Here is a 19,805-nt window from a genome sequence, read left to right on the forward strand (position 1 = left end):
CATATCTAAACCAAGGTACATTGCGTGGAATTATATTATTTAAAATTTTCTTTTCAAAAAATTCCATATATAAATTACTTAGCACTGGGGACAGAGGGTTTCCCATTGCCATACCAAAATTTTGTGAGTAGAATTTTCCGTTGAATTCAAATTTACAGTCTTTAACACATAATTTTATTAGTTCAATTAAGGTGCTTTTAGAAAATGGAATATCCCAGAGTCTTGTTTGTTTTCTAATAATTCCGATAAAAACTCCAATAAATCATCAATAGGCACTTTTGTGAATAGAAAGATTAAACGAATCTATTTTACTCTCTCTTTGGTCAGGAGAGAAACACAAATAAATGGATAATTATTCATATCAAATCTAGAGTTTGTGGAACGGAGAAAATAGTACGTCCGCTTATGCGTCCACAAATGCGTGTACATATGAGTGCAAACATACGTCTGTACGTTTGAATTAGAGGCTTTTAGTATATCGGTCAATTCTTGCGCGAGACTTTGTACATTGGTATGTGTATTTCAGCTCTCTGTAATCTTCTAAGTTTAATAAGTTTCCTAAAATGGGTCATAAAACAAACAAATATATTTGTATAAACCACTAAATTTCGGCGAATATACGTTGGCCTTCATCTCTGTGGGAGATAAGTAGAGTCTTTACAGAAACACAATATATATATATACTATATAATGTGTGTTTCTATTTGTTTCTTGCAGAATCCCTTCGTCCTCTCCAATCCCCTTTTGTGTGCCTCCGTTCATAGTCTCTTTCTTCCATGTGACTTTCCACCCTCTTCTAACAATTGATTCAAAGTGCAGCTGCTTTGAGGTTTTCCTCCTGTTACACCTTTCAAACCTTTTACCGCCAATTCCCCTTTCAGTGCTGAATGACCTCATAGATCCCAGCGCTTTGCCTTTGGCTTAAATTCTATATTCATTCCTTCCTTCCTTCCTTTATTTTCAATAGGCAAGCACTTTTAAATAATTAAGTTAATGAAGTGCCCTAAATCTTGGAAGTGATCGAAAACGCCCAGATATTTTTGGCTATAGTTTCGTTTACAGATCTTTTGTGTCGTGCTATTTAAGATGGTTTAACATGAGATTTTAAATTTCTGCACATGGTGCTTCGTAAACGCAATTTCATTTTTAGTTTTCTGCAAAAGAAAGCTTTGAGGTGGCTATTTGTTTGTCCTTCCGCGCTTTTTGGGTCCGTCCTCAGATCCTAAAATCCACTGAGGCTAGAGGGCTGCAAATTGGTAAATTGATTATTCACTGTCCAATCATCAAACATACCAAATTGTAACCCTCTAACCTCCGTAGTCTTTTATTTTTATTTTATTTAAGGTTATTGTTAGCCATGATCGTGCATATGGCACCGCTCTAAGTGCCATATGCACACACAGGCCACCACCGGGCCGGGGCTGATAGTTTAGAGGGACGCGGCTGAGATTATCCTGCGCCGTGGCTGAGAGTTTCATACAGCATCATAGGCTGTACAGAAAACTCGATTGCATTTTTACTTGTTATTCTGAAAGCCACTAATGAGAGCAGTCCCTTTCGCACTTGGATAATCAAAAGACGATGGCTTTTCATGTCCACTGTTCTAGTTTACATTTTCAGTCCCCTATATTCATCAAAGTCCTGCTTTGTTTGTAAATCGTATTTCGTTGCTATTCATGTGACTAGGAAAATATATCTTATTGGGCATATAAATAAATCTTCAAAAACATAAATAAGGTAATGTTGCTCGCTCTTGTGTATTTTTGTTATTTTTTTTTTTTTAGACGATGTGGAATTCCTGGTCGAAGTAAACTCGTGAACAGACTCTTCGTCTTTCAAGAAAAAGATTACAATGTACCCCAGTCTTTACTGTTAAGTCTTGATAGGTGAGGAATGATGGTTTCCTATATACGATGAAACTTAATGTTGATTATTCTCTTATTGCTAGTGATACATGAATGTCTCGTCTTCCACTTCTTTCCGTCCAGGTTTTGAATATTGTACTACGAACTAGCGGACGGAAGATGTTACCACAGAGGTCACATCTCCCAGCTGCCATCCCACAACTTGAAAAGGTCATGGAAGTATCGACGACCAAATTATGTCTTTGGAATTCGTGAGAGTCAGAATTTGGCTTCCAAATTCTTCCTTATATGGATCGGGTCCAACGGGGGGCTGGTGGTTCCAGGGGGTGGAAGGGGAGGGGAGTAGTGGGCTACTAATGCTGCAAACGAATATTCCACTGTAAAAATTTCCCATTGAAGGGGAGTCTGTTCTAGATTCCATAGAGCCCAATTAAGCTAATTGACTTGGCTAAAAAAAATCCTCCTCCTAAAGAGTCAATTAATCACGAAGGAATTTCGGGACCTCGTTTGTGACAACCTTTGTGAATAATGGTTCCGCGTTCTGACCAAGAACTTTCATATTGTTAAGTGGAATTTTTAATTTATTATATTTCTCAATAAAGTCACTGGCGTGTTTTATGGCACAGAAGCGAAAGTTAAAAGTTGGCGGCAAATCGACTGACCATTTTATTTGAAGTGTTCATTGCAAATAAATGTCTTCCTACCTAGAAACCCCCTTACTGGACTCATATTTTAAAATCCTGTAAGTTCTTATGTGAATATCAAAATACATAAACAAAAACAAGATAATGTTATAAAATACTGACTTGCTCAGATGTTTAATTTAAAATATGTGAGGCTAATGACACAGTGCCTATAAGATCATTTTGTATAACAAACAATCCTCTAGTCTTTGTCGAGAATGTAGCTGTCAAAAAATAATAGGCTGAGACATTGATTGTCTGAAAATGAGCTGATTGAAACTTTCATACTCCTCGAAAACAATTCAAATTAATGTATCTTTTTCTTTCTTTTTTTTTACCCCAGGCTACCTACGTATCATAATGCAACTGCTGCATAATTGTCTAATTTAAGTAGGTAGTAGAGCCTTTTACTGCAATGTGCATAATCACAGAGAGAGAGCGACAGAGAGCGAGAGAGAGAGGTGGGGATTGGGAACATCTTAAGCATCCACATTATTGAAGCTTTTTAGCTTCAGGTTCAAGCTAATTAAGAATTCAATTTTCATTTCACTTAAACGATGCTTTCTACCTATATTGATTAGTTAGATTATAAGAAATGTAATATCAAAGATTTCTCTCTCTCTCTCTCTCTCTCTCTCTCTCTCTCTCTCTCTCTCTCTCTCTCTCTCAAAAGAACCGGAATTAATTAAAAAACAAGAACCCAGTGCCGGTAAAAAGCAAACACCAGGATTCAGGCAATTATACATCACAGGTGTGTTTCCTGCTAACATTTGATATTAGATGTTTGGTTATGTAGTTATTGATCCAGCATTTTTATCGGATAAAGAATTAGATGTTTGGCCATGTAGTTATTAATCCAGTATTTGATTTAGATGTTTGAATTAGAAGCTTGGCCATGCAGTTATTGATCCAGCATTTAAATTGGATGTTTGAATTAGATGTTTGGCCATATAGTTATTGATCCTGCATTTGAATTAGATGTTTGGCCATGTAGTTAAAGATCCAGCGGAGGATATTGATATTGACCCAGTAGGCAGGGCACCATTACTAAGCAAAGGTGTGAACATTCACTCAGTATTTGATATAGGTAAAACTCTTAACAGACAGACATAGAGAAAGACAACATTGCAATTTCAGCCTTTTTACGGAGACTATAATGTTAGTTTTGAAAGGCTTCCACTTCCATACAGGATTCACAGACAGATAAAGGATAACAGATTAGCCATTGCTTTAGAAGTCTGAGTGGCAGTGAATATTCTTCTTCCTGTTTAAATCAGTTATTTTTTTTCTTTTTTTTTGTAACTCACATCAGAACAGAATAGCCGTTTTCGTTCATTATCATTCGTTTTGTGACTTTCCAGCTCAAAGTATGACGTCAGCTGTTAAAATAAGGGATGTAATTAGAACCCTTATAAAGATCGCTTAGCTTTATTCAAGTTTTTTTCCTTGCATTCAACATTTAAATTTCTGTTTCATAGACGAGAAATATAGTTAACAAACACACAAGAAGTACACACGTTTATGTGTACCTGCGCGTGCGCGTGTGTATGTTATCATATGATCTATCCTATATATACATATATATATATATATATATATATATATATATATATATATATATATATAAAGATATATATATATATATATATTCAGGACAGTAATTTGAAAGACATAATTTGTCACGCAGTTGCTGGTCACTTTATTCAAGAGTTGAGCATTTGATATCCGTCATTAGTTTCCAGTGACAAGAATGCAAATTTTAAATAACACCCGCGAGTCGTAACTGTCCCCCGAATAGTTCATTTTTTTTATGTGGCGGCGAAGCCTTTCTTTATTTCTTTTGTTTTACGGCATCATATGACACTGATATATATATATATATGTATTATATTATATATATATATTATATACATATATATATTTTATATATATATTATATATATATATATATATATATAGATATATATATATATATATATATGTACTCGTACATAGAATAGCCATTTATGCATATAATGCTTATCTATGTATGTTTATGAGTACCTAAAAAGAAATAGTGTATGTATGGGTTATTTATGCGGTATTTGATGAATAAAGTAAAGTTATCTACCCCTACATGAACAGGAGAATGAGAAACAATATGGGTTTTGTCATCTGAGTAAAAATGGCAACAGAGAGAGGGCACACGTTAGAAATGAATAAAGAATGTTTCCCCCGAAGTTATTTGGAGATCACCTGAAAATTACTCACACAGGGGCAACTGGATGAATTTATTCCCTCTCTCTCTCTCTCTCTCTCTCTCTCTCTCTCTCTCTCTTCTCTGTATGTAGATTTTTCCATCTTTCTCTCCGTCATCTCATCATCCATTCTCACAAACAAGGCTAATATAACGAAATCATGGAGAGCCTTAACAAGAGGTTGTGCTAATTCGCCACTTGGATCATCATCGCTCTCTCAACTGCTACAGCCGAATCCTGCCCCGGTTATACCTGGCTGCTAATCGCCTTCCACTTCACCTCAAGAGGCTCTCTGCAAATCGTGTCTTCTTCGCAACACAGGCACATTGTGAAACACTTCCTGTTTTCCAGCGCTCTTTTTGAAGTGAGCTGGAACAGGTCTCTATTTGCGAGAGGTGCCACTCTGATCCCGGGCACTCGATCAAAGAGTTCTTGAAAACTCATAAGCGCGAAAGGCATTCCGACTGTCTGCCTATTTGAAATGCTTTATACACTGAGTAAATAATGTATTTGATGAATATACAATACCTAGAAGTGAGCTTAAATGATTATGTATTACTTTAAACAAGTAGAAAAATGCGCCGAAGTTTCTTCAACTGAATCGGATATCCATATCCTATAGAGCAGGGCCGTCCAACCCCATGCCCGTAGGCCAAAAGTGGCCCGTGTGATTTTGAAAGTGGCCCACGAGAGAAAAATATGTCATAGAGATGTGTGTAAATTGTCAGCTGTAGGCAAAATCAATGTACCTTTGTTTCAAGAAGAATTAATTGAAATGAAAACTTATTATGCCCACCAAGATGTGAAATTCGATTTTTGGACACAGATATCCTGCTCACATGATTACCCACACATTTCTGATTATGTGTCAAAACTATTGTCAATGTTTGGTTCAACTTGGCTCTGTGAGAGCACATTTTCATTCATGAAGTTATTAAAGTCAACATTACGATCCTCAATTAGTGACTTAAATCTTGAGTCCGAATTGAGATGTGCTCTCACTGATTTTCATCCTGAATTTTTAGAAATAATAAAGTCAAGCTATTATTACCATTTCCCCTTCCACTAAATTTTACCGTTTGTTTGATTAAATAAAAAAACTCTCGTTGCCCTCTATAAAGCATATTTCTTTAATCCCTCTGAAATAAGTCCTTGTCATTTTCAAATTATAATTTCTAAGTAATATTATATATATATATATATATATATATATATATATATATATATATATATATATATATATATATATATATACATATGTATATATATATATATATATATATATATATATATATATATATATATATATATACATATATATATATGTATACATATATACATATATACATAAACACACACACACATACATACATACACAGTGGTGGCCTGCATGACTTTTTTTTTCAAGAGCGGCCCTCAGACTAAACAACTTGGATGGCCCTGCTGTAGAGCGTATATCGGTGCCAGACGCACAACAAGTCTAAATTTAACATTCAAGATAATGAAAACTACTGAGGCTAGACGGCTGTAATTTGATGTGCTCGTAGATTGGAGGGTGGATGATGCACATACCAATTTTCAGCCCTCTAGCCTCAATAGTTTTTAAGATCCGAGGGCGGACAGAAAAAGTGCGGACGGACAGACAAATAGCTGACTAGCTCCGATTGGTATCTGTGAATCAATTAAACCCTACTGCTGTCTCACTAGATACACAAAGCAGACGTAGAAGAATTTAAATATACTCAAGCTTGTTCATTCTAATTGTAAGACCATTTTTATTATGTAACAGAAAGCTCTCGGGTACTCTACCGATCCAGCGTAACTATTGTTTTGATTATGATAATTAATTCTAAGGTTAGTTCGTAATGATATATATGTATATTTTAAGAATTAGTATTACACGTTTCATTTTGTGGTAGATATTTTCTGTGAAAGTTTGCCTGCCTGCAAAAAATGGAAAGATAACGATAAATTCTAACGCCAGAGAAAAGCTATAATCTCACCTTCGACACGCACGCATATATTAACATATTCATTATACATTTACACACACATTTTATATATATACAAATGATTGAATAGGTAGAGTATAAAAGGGTTACAATAATTGTCTTCCTATGGTCCAAGTGCATTTCCCAACCTTTTCGCATACTGCATTTCATCAGATTGAATTCCTCGCTCATTGAATCTAGCATCATCCGTGAAAACCAAAGAAGAATCGCTTTCCCCGGAGACATTTATTAGGTACATTTATTCTCCCCGGCAGAGCTCATGCATCATCCAAAAAGCATAATAAATCAGGGAAAAGCACAAGTCACTTTTACCTTCGTGTCCTTTTTTTCCTCCATTATTTCAAAAGGTCCTGGGATTTTATGCTTTCTGGAATGCTCTCAACCGTCAGATTTGCATATCATTCTTATTTGTGGATTCTGATATTATGAAAGTTTACTTTTTATACATGCTTTTTTTTTGACTGGTTCATTACTGTCTAAATAATGGTTTTTATTCTGCCTATAACGTTTTTTTATGATTAAGGATCCTGTTTAGAAACGTTCATTACAACTTTTCATACTATTCTCTCATTCGTAGGTATTATCTCCTCCTCCTTCTTCTTCTTCTTCTTCTTCTATCAGTCATCCTATTCGACTGGGAGGTTTTTATAGTGTGGGGTTCAGGGTTGCATCCTGCCTCCTTAGGAGTCCATCACTTTTCTCACTATGTCAGCTGTAACTAGTAGCACACTCTTCTCCTTCAGTCCTGGAGCTACCTCAGCATCTAGTTTTTCCAGGTTCTTTTTCAAGGATCTGGGGATCTTGCCTAGTGGGTACAATTTTCACTTGCATATCCCATATTATTATTATTATTATTATTATTATTATTATTATATGAAGGTAGGAGACCCTCTCTCAAACATGTTTTGTTAAAGATGATGGCAGCATCAGTGGAATTGATTTTATATATGGTCTTTTCAATTCTTCTTATTATTCTCTTCTCATCAGGGCTGATATTTTGCTAATAGCTGGCCGATGTTCATATCTCGGTGAAAGAAATGTTTTCTAAAAATAATAATTTATTGATATGATAACAAAAGTGGTTAACAAATCTTAGTCTAAGGGTGTAACGGAATTCCAACGTTTCCAACCGTATCATCGGTTTCATTTTCAAGGAAAGGTGAGCTTGAACTGATTGAAATGGGGTCGTTCGCGGTATTTATTGTGTCCCAGGTGCTCTGTCTATGGGCGCGCATTTTCATTGGCTGAACAGAGGGATTAAGTCCCTGAGTCAAGCCGTCTTGCAGAGGTGGAAGCTCGCACTGCTCTTCTCGTGCGGACGCTGGAGACTGGGAGCGTAGTATTGGGAAGATCATTGCCGATAGACGGGGGCACCTGATTGGCCCGTTCGATCGGCTCTATGGTGCTGGCGGCGGCGCCCTTCGTGCCACCGTCGGGAGGAGTGAAGTCCTCTTGGGTGGTGTTGAGGCTGGGTCTCTCCTTCCCGATGTGTAGGGCCTCCAAGAGGCGGAGGCGACGGTGGTCTGCTGCCTTATCGATAATTCTGATATTAGGAATAATGTCATTCCTAATTATCCTGGTATTGTGGACGTTTTTGGCCATGATTATGGATGGCGCCTTCCTGAGCGTGGCAGGATATCCTCTTCGAAAATCGCATAGTCGTCATACCAATGTAAGCGCCGGGGCATTCCCGGACAGGGCATTTGTACTGGTAGACAACGTTAGTTTTCTTGAGAGGGTCCTGCAACACGGGGGCTGGATTGTTTTTCATAATCAGGCCACTGGTCTTCTTGTTCTTGTAGTAAATTATTAGTTTCACTTTTTTCGCAGGGTCCGTGGGGGAGACGTTCCTTTCTATGATGGTACGAAGGGCTCGCTCGTCCTCTTTGTATTTCTTATGAAATACACTCCCTTGTAAAATGCAGCGCCCATCAGACGAGAGCACCTGGGACACAATAAATACCGCCGAACGACCCCATTTCAATCAGTTCAAGCTCACCTTTCCTTGAAAATGAACCGATGATACGGTTGGAAACGTTGGAATTCCGTTACACCCTTAGACTAAGATTTGTTAACCACTTTTGTTATCATATCAATAAATTATTATTTTTAGAAAACATTTCTTTCACCGAGATATGAACATCGGCCAGCTATTAGCAAATATCAGCCCTGATGAGAAGAGAATAATAAGAAGAATTGAAAAGACCATATATAAAATCAATTCCACTGATGCTGCCATCATCTTTAACAAAACATATTATTATTATTATTATTATTATTATTATTATTATTATTATTATTATTATTATTATTATTATTATTCGCAAGAAAAGGGTTCATCTTTTTATTCATTTGTATTCATCTTTCATACTTCACTTCCATAAATGAGATTTGGCCCAACAAGCTCATCATGTATCCTCACCTTAGTTACCTTGGAAACCTCAAGTGGTTTTGTAACCTACTTTCCTGCTTCATATATCATTATATTTACTACAGTAATATCTATATCTTAGTCTACATTAAGGCTGTTTTTGTTATATCTTAAAGGTTCTTAAGCACACTCCCTCCTTTTTTTTTTAGCACACATTTTCGGTAGAATCTGCACTTTTCTTTTAGCCATCTCCAGTCATAACTATTTCATCTACAAACATTGATCATTAATTTCACTACACTGTCATGACTTTTTTTTTCACACAACTTTGCAGATATACCTATTATCTCTCACTATTCACATCACGTAGTTATTGTGCAGCCATAGAGACCCAACACACTAGTGTTTCAAAACTACTTGTGTATCAAACTGGTAACTCTCCCATTTGCTTCTAAAATAGTGGTCCTCGACTTTGAGGGAGTGACGTCACCTTAGGGGGTCGTTAAAAATTCCCCGGGGAGGTGCAAGCCCTAGGGAAAAATGTAAAATTCCCTAATCATATTCGTTATTCTCTGCCCAAGAGTAAGGAACTAATATTGAGAAGCTTGTGAAAAAAATGCAAAGGTGTCGCCTCATAACATTAGTTTCTTATAGTCTGCTTCTCTGGTTTGACTCGTTGGGCTGATCATGTTTTGTAATTATTGACCTCCCTCCCTGTCCCTCGAAACCCCTTCTCTCTTTCTCATTTTTGTCCTTTAAATCTGAGAAGGAATTTTAATCATGGATGCAAGGGGGGCGTGGAGGGAAGGACCAACTTCTAGAGGGGGCGTGATAATGTAAAGTTTAAGACCCACTATTCTAAAATATATTTTGACCCTTCACACTTTTTCATCAGTCTTTACAAGTATATTTTATTGGTCCCTCTATTGAGTCTACTAAAACTTTCAATCTTTTCACGTAGTTTTTTTTATGTAAAAGATTATGCATTCTACAAAATTCTTCCTTAATCAATCCCCTACTATTCAGCGTACCTGAAATGTTTTACAAAACAAAAAACATTTCATAGCTAATTTTCTGTCGTGTAATCTCCCATGAACATTACTGGCAAATAACTAAAACTCGCAGCGAAACATGAAGAAAATAAGTAGCTTTGAAAAAAAAATTGATAGCATTTTCAGAAATAACTCGAGACAGACAAATAAGAGTAAAATCAAAGGCAATTCGCAAATAAAAGTCACATATTAAAACTTTAAGTACGTTGCCTTCTCTTTCGTTGTCAGTTTAAGTGACTCATTTCCACCTAGTATGAGAACTAAAGTAGATGGTACGCAAAGGTCAAAAGTTCCCATGACAGTAATTTATGAATATGCTTTGCCTACAAGACCCGTTCAGATGCGATGCAAATTAAGTGGTGAGACATGAACGTCGTGATCAAGGAGAAGGGAAAGAAGTTGCGGCTGTGAAAGCCTGGAATGTCTTCTGACTGCATTTGTATGCTGATGACGGCTCTGCTTTTCGCTGAATCTGGCTGCTTCCTTTATTCAACTCGCTGTTTGCTAATGATAGTAGACGACGGGCGTTTAATAGAATTTGAGAGAATTTCTCTTTACAGAGATGTGCAGTACAAAGGAAAATTGAGGATGTATTATAGACGATACCAGAGGATTTCGTGATAGGATTGTAAGAGGAGACTTGAGGAAAGAATCTCGTTCAGTTTCAGGATGGGAAAGAAAAAATTTAATATTTGTTAAATTTCAGATTTCAACTTAGGAAAACAAGGTTTCACATACTGAGAGTTTTCATAAATATGCAATCTCTCTCTCTTTCTCTCTCTCTCTCTCTCTCTCTCTCTCTCTCTCTCTCTCTTCTCTCTCTTTACATATGTTTTGTGTATATCTTTGAACGCTTGTGCACAGAAACTAGCAAATAAAAACGCATTTTATTTCTTATATATCTATATATTCACCATGTCCTTTTAACCTTACAGGAAGAGTGCCAGACGGTATTATTCTTCCAGTTTTTACAAATGTGTACATATGACTCACGATGTAGAAAAAAGTACCGTGGAGGCAAGACACATAGTTTTCTAGGTTGCTGAGATGAATAGTAACACTACCAATGTCCTTTAAGTCCAAGTTCAGCCACAATAGGAATACAGGAAGGTGTTGAGTGAGAAAGGTTAAAATATAAAATATAAAGTGGCAGGTTAGTCAGCTAGTATATTTAAGACTGTGTGTGCATTTATATAATATATATATATATATATATATATATATATATATATATATATATATATATATGTGTGTGTGTGTGTGTGTGTGTGTGTGTGTGTGTGTGTGTGTGTGTGTGTGTGTTCGTCCATATTTTATACTGAAAATACTTTATCCTTGTTTCCCTTAGTTTTTCTCAACCTGCTCCCTATTCCCTATTTTTTTTTTTTTTTTACTTTTATCTAAATAATATAACAAAAATACAATGTTTACAATAATTGATGTAAGCAAAAAAGGAATTTGACTTTTTCTTGTTTTTACAAGAAAAATTATATTTCTGATTATTTCAAGTTTATAATTTTTCAATTATTCACATGTAAGCTCATGGATAAATAGATAAAATTAATAAACTCCAATTCAATTTGATGAAGGTCAGGTATTGCTATTCATATTCATTGGTGTAGGTGGGTGAGCGAACATACTTTCAGTTGTTGGTGAATACTGAAAAACTGATGGCTTCATATACAACATATTCATAAAAACGGGAAGGTACAATACATTTTGTACTTTGTTTCCCATCAACCACCATTTGGTAGTAGTATAAGTGACACTAAGCAGTTGAGTCGTTAACGACAAAGAAGAGAACCAATCAGCGAAGCGATCTAAATGAAGCTGGCTAAAAATGTTTCCTGAAGACTCCGATAGTTGGCAGCACTTTGCAGTGTCCTTTTAATTTGGGCAACTGCATTTTTAAGACAGGGGAGGAATGGTGCTGAATTTATGTCCAAACTGTAACTACTCAATAGTTACTTCAGTTTCGATGTGCTTAGAGTAATGAATAAATGTTATCAATAATATAGATCATAATATTTATAAAGTTGAAAGTTTCTTGCCTTTAATAGTAGATCATAATTCCATGTTGATTATTATTTCAACCCTCGAAAATAATGGCTTTACCCGCTGTAACCTGTCGTTTAGAGTCCTTGGCAAGGACTACTTATAAGGGAGCGTTGTATACGTACTCCACTCAGACCAATAGATGGAGCAAGCGTAGATACATATACAAACCGGGGGGAGGAGGGGTGGTTGGGGATTGTAGGGGGTGGTTGCTGGGGGTGTGGATTTAGAAAATAGGGCACTTACTGAAGTATTTAACAATAGTAAAAACTGTCTTTTGATTAATGTTGGTTGTGGTGGATTCTATAAGTAATTAATTTTGGTATTATGCTGAAGTTCGTACCTATGACCTGTTATCATGAATCAAATCTGTGGATTAAGAGAGAGAGAGAGAGAGAGAGAGAGAGAGAGAGAGAGAGAAATCTTATGTTAGGTCACCGACATTATCCTCGCCTGTGAACGTTATACCTTTTGCATTAAGGTAGACAGAAAACGTTGGCCATTTTTGGTTTATTGTAAATTTCGACTAAAATTAAAAGCTGCAGAAAATAAATGCGTTTAAGGAAAAATAGTTAACCCCAGGCAAAGTCTTTTCTGACGAAAATGCACATTTTCTAGCGGCCCTCAATATTCCTGCTATTCACCTGGTAACCGAGGGCCTCTGCGGATGACCAGGGGGATTTAGGGACCATGAAGGTCTTTGTGTTTATATTGCCTGCCAAACATTCTTCATAACAATGTCTTGCATCGTTACTATGTCAAAATGAAATTTTTCTCCAGAAAATGAGGGATAATTCGCTATATCACGACGAAATATGGGTCAGCTGTGAAAGAAGGCAAATATGATATTCTCCCACACATCTTAAGATCTATCACAATTTTATCGCTAATATTCTCTTGTCTTTGTTCTTAAAAAATCTTATTTTTGTATGGTTTTTCCTTAAAATAAAATTAACCGGTAATCAAATATTCTAAATCCGTGCAAAAATCCCAAGTATTTAAGGCTTATTATTTTTTCCACTCTTGTAAGCCTTAAAGAAATTATAAAGAAAAGTAAAACCAATATTGGTTTCAGAAATGAACGTAATCTGAGGACGAAGAAAGTAAAATTAAAGAATACTGCCAAAGTTTCCATTTCTGGAAGTGTAGCACCGTGAGGTGTAACATTTCCTTTCGCAAAAATTCATATTCCAGACTGAGGTATGAAGCCCATAGCTTACAGAATGTATATTCAATAACTTTATTGAATTCATTCTGCCTCCTTTTTTTTTTCTTTTTTTTTATTGTCGGTCACCCAACAAGCAATGACATGATTTAGTACCTAAACATTGCTGACGGCAGCCACTGACGGTTACATAAATAAATCGATCAATCTTGAGGTATATTATTGAAGTTTCATCGAAGACATCTTGGCTCAGAAAAGGGGCAGGACACTTGCGTGCACCAAAACCCCCTGATAACGATACGAGAGGCAAAAGGGGAAACCAGATATCAGCATCATCACTTTAGCATAAAAAAAAAAAAAAAAAAAGCCTGGTAAATTTTATTCTGACTTTTTTTTATTTCTTTGTTTATCTGATGGGCAAGGTGAAGGTTACCCTAAGCTTCGTGGGTATCTCATCGATCAAACCATAACCCAACGTTTTTTATTTTTTTATCTTTCTGTGAACTATATTTTTGTACTATGTCGGATGTCAGCAATGTGACAGATGTATGCAAGAAATAAAGGGACACCATTTTTTTTTTCCTGAAGAAAAGTATTGGTATCAAAGTGATAGACGACTCAGAGTGTTACTTAACAGGAAAATGAGGTAAAACGAGTAAAGATCCGTATTGTCCTCATTTCCACTGCAAGAATCTTTGTAACAAGAATACTTAACACTAAACTGAATACTGAAAAGACAGTCGTAGAAATAGACTAAGCATTTAAATCAGCTCCTACAGAACGGAAAACTCTCCCTCTGTTGCTTCTGAAACAATGTTTAAATTCCCATCCGTCTTCATCTTTCAACTGCTATCAATTACTCGAGTTACTTTTAAGATGAGGCATTTTGGGAGTTCCTGAATTTAACCTCAACGATACGTTGCGAGGAATTTTGTTCAGATTGATTACTTATGGGAAATAAGACACAGATAAGGAGCCAAAGGTATGATCTTCAATTATTATGGCTTGAAAAAAAAAAAAAAAAAAAAAAAAAAACAAGAAAACATATTTCTCCGACCGATTTCTGATTCAGTGAAATGAAGGAAAGAAGAGAAATAAACTAAAATCCTTCCTTTCCCGCTCCATTTTTTTTTTTTTTTTTTTTTTGCCCCCCCACCCACTTTTATACGGAGCTTCCACCTCCTCCGGAGGGCTTGCCACCGAGGCGGGGCTGCTTCCAGGGAGAGGAGTGAAATATTATGACCTCGACCGAGCGTTCTGAAGGGATCGTTTCCTTCGAGAAGAATTGCTCTCTAACTGCTTCCAGATCCTGGGAGCAGAGCAGAACTCTATTGGATATTGGAGAATGTTTAGTCAGGACGGAGTGTATGTATACGCTCTCGCTTTGTCTCTCTTTCTGTGTGGGTGTGCGTTTGCATGCGCACGATTGTGCCCGCGTGGTATATTCCTCCCCCGCCCTTTTTGGAGGGGATGGTGGAATGGCGGGAGGTTATTAATGATTCCAATAAAACCTGGAAATTGAGATGTAAACTACCCGCTTTACCGAGAATGTAATCGTCATGTCCCAAAACTTTATTTTTCAACGATGTGTTATATTCAAGACCTTTCCTATGATTAAGTTTTGTTTTATTTGAAAAAAAAAAACTGCATTACTTTCAGGAATGCTACTGGAGGCAACTTATGTTATGCTTTAGCTCACACTTTAAATCTAGCTCTTTGATAAGGGATCTCTTCTTGATCTTCGCTTGATGCTATTACGTAGACTCGAGTCCATAAGACGCTCTATTTTGTTTTTTATATCCTCCCTGAAACTTGTTAACATCTCCCTGGCACTTTTGTCTTTTCTTAAGTATAACTTAGATAAAAAATAAAAGTAAAAAGAATAAAAAAAAAAAAAAAATATCAAAAGCTCCATCACATTAACCCCTCATCCCAGTGCTTTTTTCCCAGCAGACTGAATGACATATTACATGTCAAACTCGTCCTCATTCATAGCCTGGTCCTCCACAAATATGGTTTCTAGAGCCGTAAACCTATCCCGACGTTCAGTTATAAAAGCCTATTGAAGTCTAGCTTCAGGAGTCTTTATTCCATCGAACCTAAATTCTCTGTCGACATTTTGTTGATTATTTGTAATATCAACAGATATCAACTCCTACGTAGCTCCTGACATTCTTCAGTGGTCTTTTTCTTTTTCGATTATCAGCCATGTCATCTATTCGGTTCCTCTGGCTGCTATCTGATGCTGTGCAAGTGTGTCTTAAAATATAGGCTCTTAATTAGGATCTATGAAGCGCTAAAATAAAATTATTCTTTTTATCTTACAGGTCAGTATTACAGCTGTCTTAATATCTCTCACACATTTAAGTTTTCACTTAAATCACCCTGAGACCTTTGTTTTCGTCCTTCCTGAGAACATGTGAGAATTCTGGTTTTCATCGCGTTATTTTTCACCATTTTTGACAACAACAACTGATGGCAAAACCGGGAGGGTAAAAGTGTCTCCTGTTCAATTAATCCTCCGTCACATTAATTGGTATTGATACCGAGGTTATTGGTCGCCTTCACGCTGCCCTTAATGGCTCTTTCACTTTATCGAGCCGAGAGAAAAATAAATCCAATAACATGATGGCAAAATTTAACAACTTTGGTACTCAAGGTTTATATTTGTTAAACGAGAGGAAAAGTGAAAGGGAAAAGAGCATCTTTTTTCACAAAAATTCTCTCTCTCTCTCTCTCTCTCTCTCTCTCTCTCTCTCTCTCTCTCTCTCCTGCTCTATAATATTTAAATTTCTTAATCACAGGAATTGGTATCACATCCATGCATTTATATTTCTCTCTCTCTCTCTCTCTCTCTCTCTCTCTCTCTCTCTCTCTCTCTCTCTCTCTTTCTGTTAAAGAGATATGTACAAACATACATCCATAAATACATACTATATACAAACATATTATCACATGACGGCGTAAGTCACACTCAATCAGAAACTAGCCATATCGAACTGCATTGACTTCTCCAGTTATTTCAAACGTTTCATAAAACTCATGTAGTTGAACTGCAGGTAATCTGCTTGACCATTTCTTCATGGCCTTCGAATTATTCTTCTTTGACAGGCCATTCAAAGTTGGTGCAGTTGTGGAAACAGTTTGCACGCAACTTGTGGTAATGTCTAGTCACACCTGAGATTTGGGAAACATTGCATGTTATTGGATTGGGTACTTGCAGGATAGTTTCGATTTTAGTCTAATCGGGGCAGACAGAACCTTGTTCAACTGCAGGATCGAGATAAGTAACTGTGGCAATACTCATTTTCGCAACGGTGATTATCCAATTCGTGTCTACCCATTGTTGGAACAATGTAAACAGTCTCTCTGTCTCCTCATAAGTGCTATGTAAATCTTGTTGAAATCAGCCACGACTCCGTCCAAGCATTGTACCACAATTTATCATATACTGAAAATAGTCTGAGCATTCTTCGTGCTATGTGTATAAAGATGGATCCAAACATTCCCTTGGGAGTCACAAAAGGCAATGTTTTGGGAGCCTGAGCTGTGAGAGCAACAACCTGACAGCCTTTGAACAAATCACAGTAAGTGATAAATTGTTCGTTTTCAGACGTGTCACTGTCCTTTGTACGAGTTTCTCTCTCTCTCTCTCTCTCTCTCTCTCTCTCTCTCTCTCTCTCTCTGTACCACTATTGTTAACAAGAAGCTTAATATTTTAACAGTTTTAGTCTGGCTGATTATTTTTGTTTCAGAAACATTCAAAGGCGAGATTTTATAACATGTGTGAATGTAGTCCCTCACTTTGGTACATTCCCACTTTTCTTTTATTTCAAGGCGGTTTTTCGCTGCTCTGTTCCTTTTGTAAGTAACAAGGTTTTACTTCCAAAGAAAAGCAAAACTTACAAAGCAACGAGAGGATATATCATAAGGCTATTGAACATGCAATGTATTCTTATAACTGGAACATAAATTCATCTGCAAGAATATTATTAGACTATATAATATCACATCTGATATATATATATTATATATATAATATATATATATTATACTATATATTATATATATATAATATACAAGAATATTATTAGTCTATATAATATCACATTGATATATATATATATATATATATATATATATATATATATATATATATATATATATATATCAATGTGATATTATATAGTCTAATAATATTCTTGCGGATGAATTCATGTTCCAATTATAAGAATACATTGCATGTTCAATAGCCTTATGATAAATCCTCTCGTTGCTTTGGAAGTTCGAAAGAAAAATGGACATTATTTTGTTTTTATCTCTCGTTTAATTGTGATTAAGAAAATCATTATGACTTTTGTTGACCATAAACGGGGAGGGGACAGACAGAGAGCTATAGTAGATTCACATCAACCGTGCATCTGATGTCTAGGCCAGTTGCTTACGACGTATCCTTAGGGATACGTCTTTCGAAAGTATCCCTCAGGAGAGGTGGAATGTACATCCTGCCTATGTGAAGTCTCTCGAGAGACTGAGTTTCCAGCCCTGTGACTGGCTTATCAACATGAGTGTCTTAAGGGACTGGCCTAGACTTCAGATACACGATTGATGTGAATCTACTATAATAAGAGCGATATTTGCCTTCATGAGCATCGTAATGCTATCTTGTTATTACACTGCACTATTATGCTATAAGTATGTCGCTCTCCTTAGGAAATGAAACCTTGTTACTTACAAATGGAACAGAGCAGAGAAAACCCACCTTGAAATAGAAGAAAAATGGGAATGTATCAAAGTGAAGGACTATCATCAGTGGACTTCTCCGCTTGATATTAGCGGTAATTAAGAATAGAACTAGAATCGATCGTTGAGAGTTTATCGGAATATCAATTTATACGTCAGTTGCCTTGCAGTGAATTGGGTCATTCCGATAAACTCTCTACGATGGATTCGAGTTCTATTCTGAATTACCACTAATATCAAGCGGAGAGGTCCACTGATAAAAGTCACGTGACTTTCATTCATAAAATTTCCCACCTGGTCGAGACCTAGATCCCGACACACAAGGTCAAGTCATACACACTCCCTTTTAGAAGGAAATGTTTCTCATTGTTATCATTTAACTTGTACCCTTATTTTTTAAATAAAGATATTCAGTAAATAATGAATGATTCCTCTGTTTGCTGGGCAAGACCAAATTTCGTGATTTACCATTATATACAAATTGCTCATACTTATATCCACAGAGATTTTCCAGGATTCTTTTCATTGAGAAACCACAAGCTATTATAAACCAGGGCATGCAATTGGGAAAATAATTCATTCTTACTGTAATAGAGGTTCCTCCAGAAAGTGAATAGGTTTACGCGAATGCAGTTTTTTGCTTTTTGTCTCAGGCCTTAATAAGCGGTAAAGGCAAAAAATCAATAGACAAATAACTAAAATAAAAATGACCTTTCAGCTACTGAAGGCAACAATATTTCAATTATAACATTTGCAATTACAGGGTGTCCATAAAGACCCAGTACCATTACGTGTATTTATTGCTTGTAATGGTACTGGGTCTTTATGGACACCCTGTATAAACATTCTGGACGAGTAGCCCTGTCTCCTGTGTAAGATCCAATACAAAATCAGATTTGGTCATTAGCATAATATCAAAAAGAGAATTATATGATTCGTAGAATGTCGAGGCGAATGTTTAGCTGACAGAAAGGCCATCTGAAGTATTATTTCAAAACTTCCACACGAATTTGTCGTGAAAACCGACGAACCTGTCATTGATCCAGGTTAGGATATGCAACACACTTCCTTCATGAACAAACCATTGGCTTTTCCTTCGTTGATTTATTGGGAAAATGGGAAATTTGAATAAGTATCGTAATATAATTTCCTTGATCCAAAATGCAATCAGAGTAAGAGAGCTCAATATTCTAGCTTAGTATCAATGAAAAAGATTCAGAAATTAATGCTCCAATAAAGTAAACTATCACAATAATTGCGAATGGTCTTCATTTATCTGCATACACACAAAACATAGAAATAAACAGATACAGGCGCGCACATACACACCCTCCATGGGTAGATTAACAGGTTTGCAGGACGAAAGTGGATGTTTCCCCTACCCTCCCGTTCCCCTACCTACCTTGACCCCACCAGGGGTGAACAAACAGGTTTATAGAGGGGGGTGGCTGTGTCATTTCTTTCCTACTGTCACCTGGGGTAGGACAAACTAACTCCACTAGAATTTTATTATTATAGAAGGTAACAAAACATTAAGTTCAACACAGACACATTGTAGATTCTGCAGTTGAAATGTAAAATAATATTATATTATATTCTCTATAGGATTGGTAATTACTTTC

Source organism: Macrobrachium nipponense, chromosome 2 (genome assembly GCF_015104395.2).
Source record: "Macrobrachium nipponense isolate FS-2020 chromosome 2, ASM1510439v2, whole genome shotgun sequence".
NCBI classification, from domain to species: Eukaryota; Metazoa; Arthropoda; class Malacostraca; order Decapoda; family Palaemonidae; genus Macrobrachium; species Macrobrachium nipponense.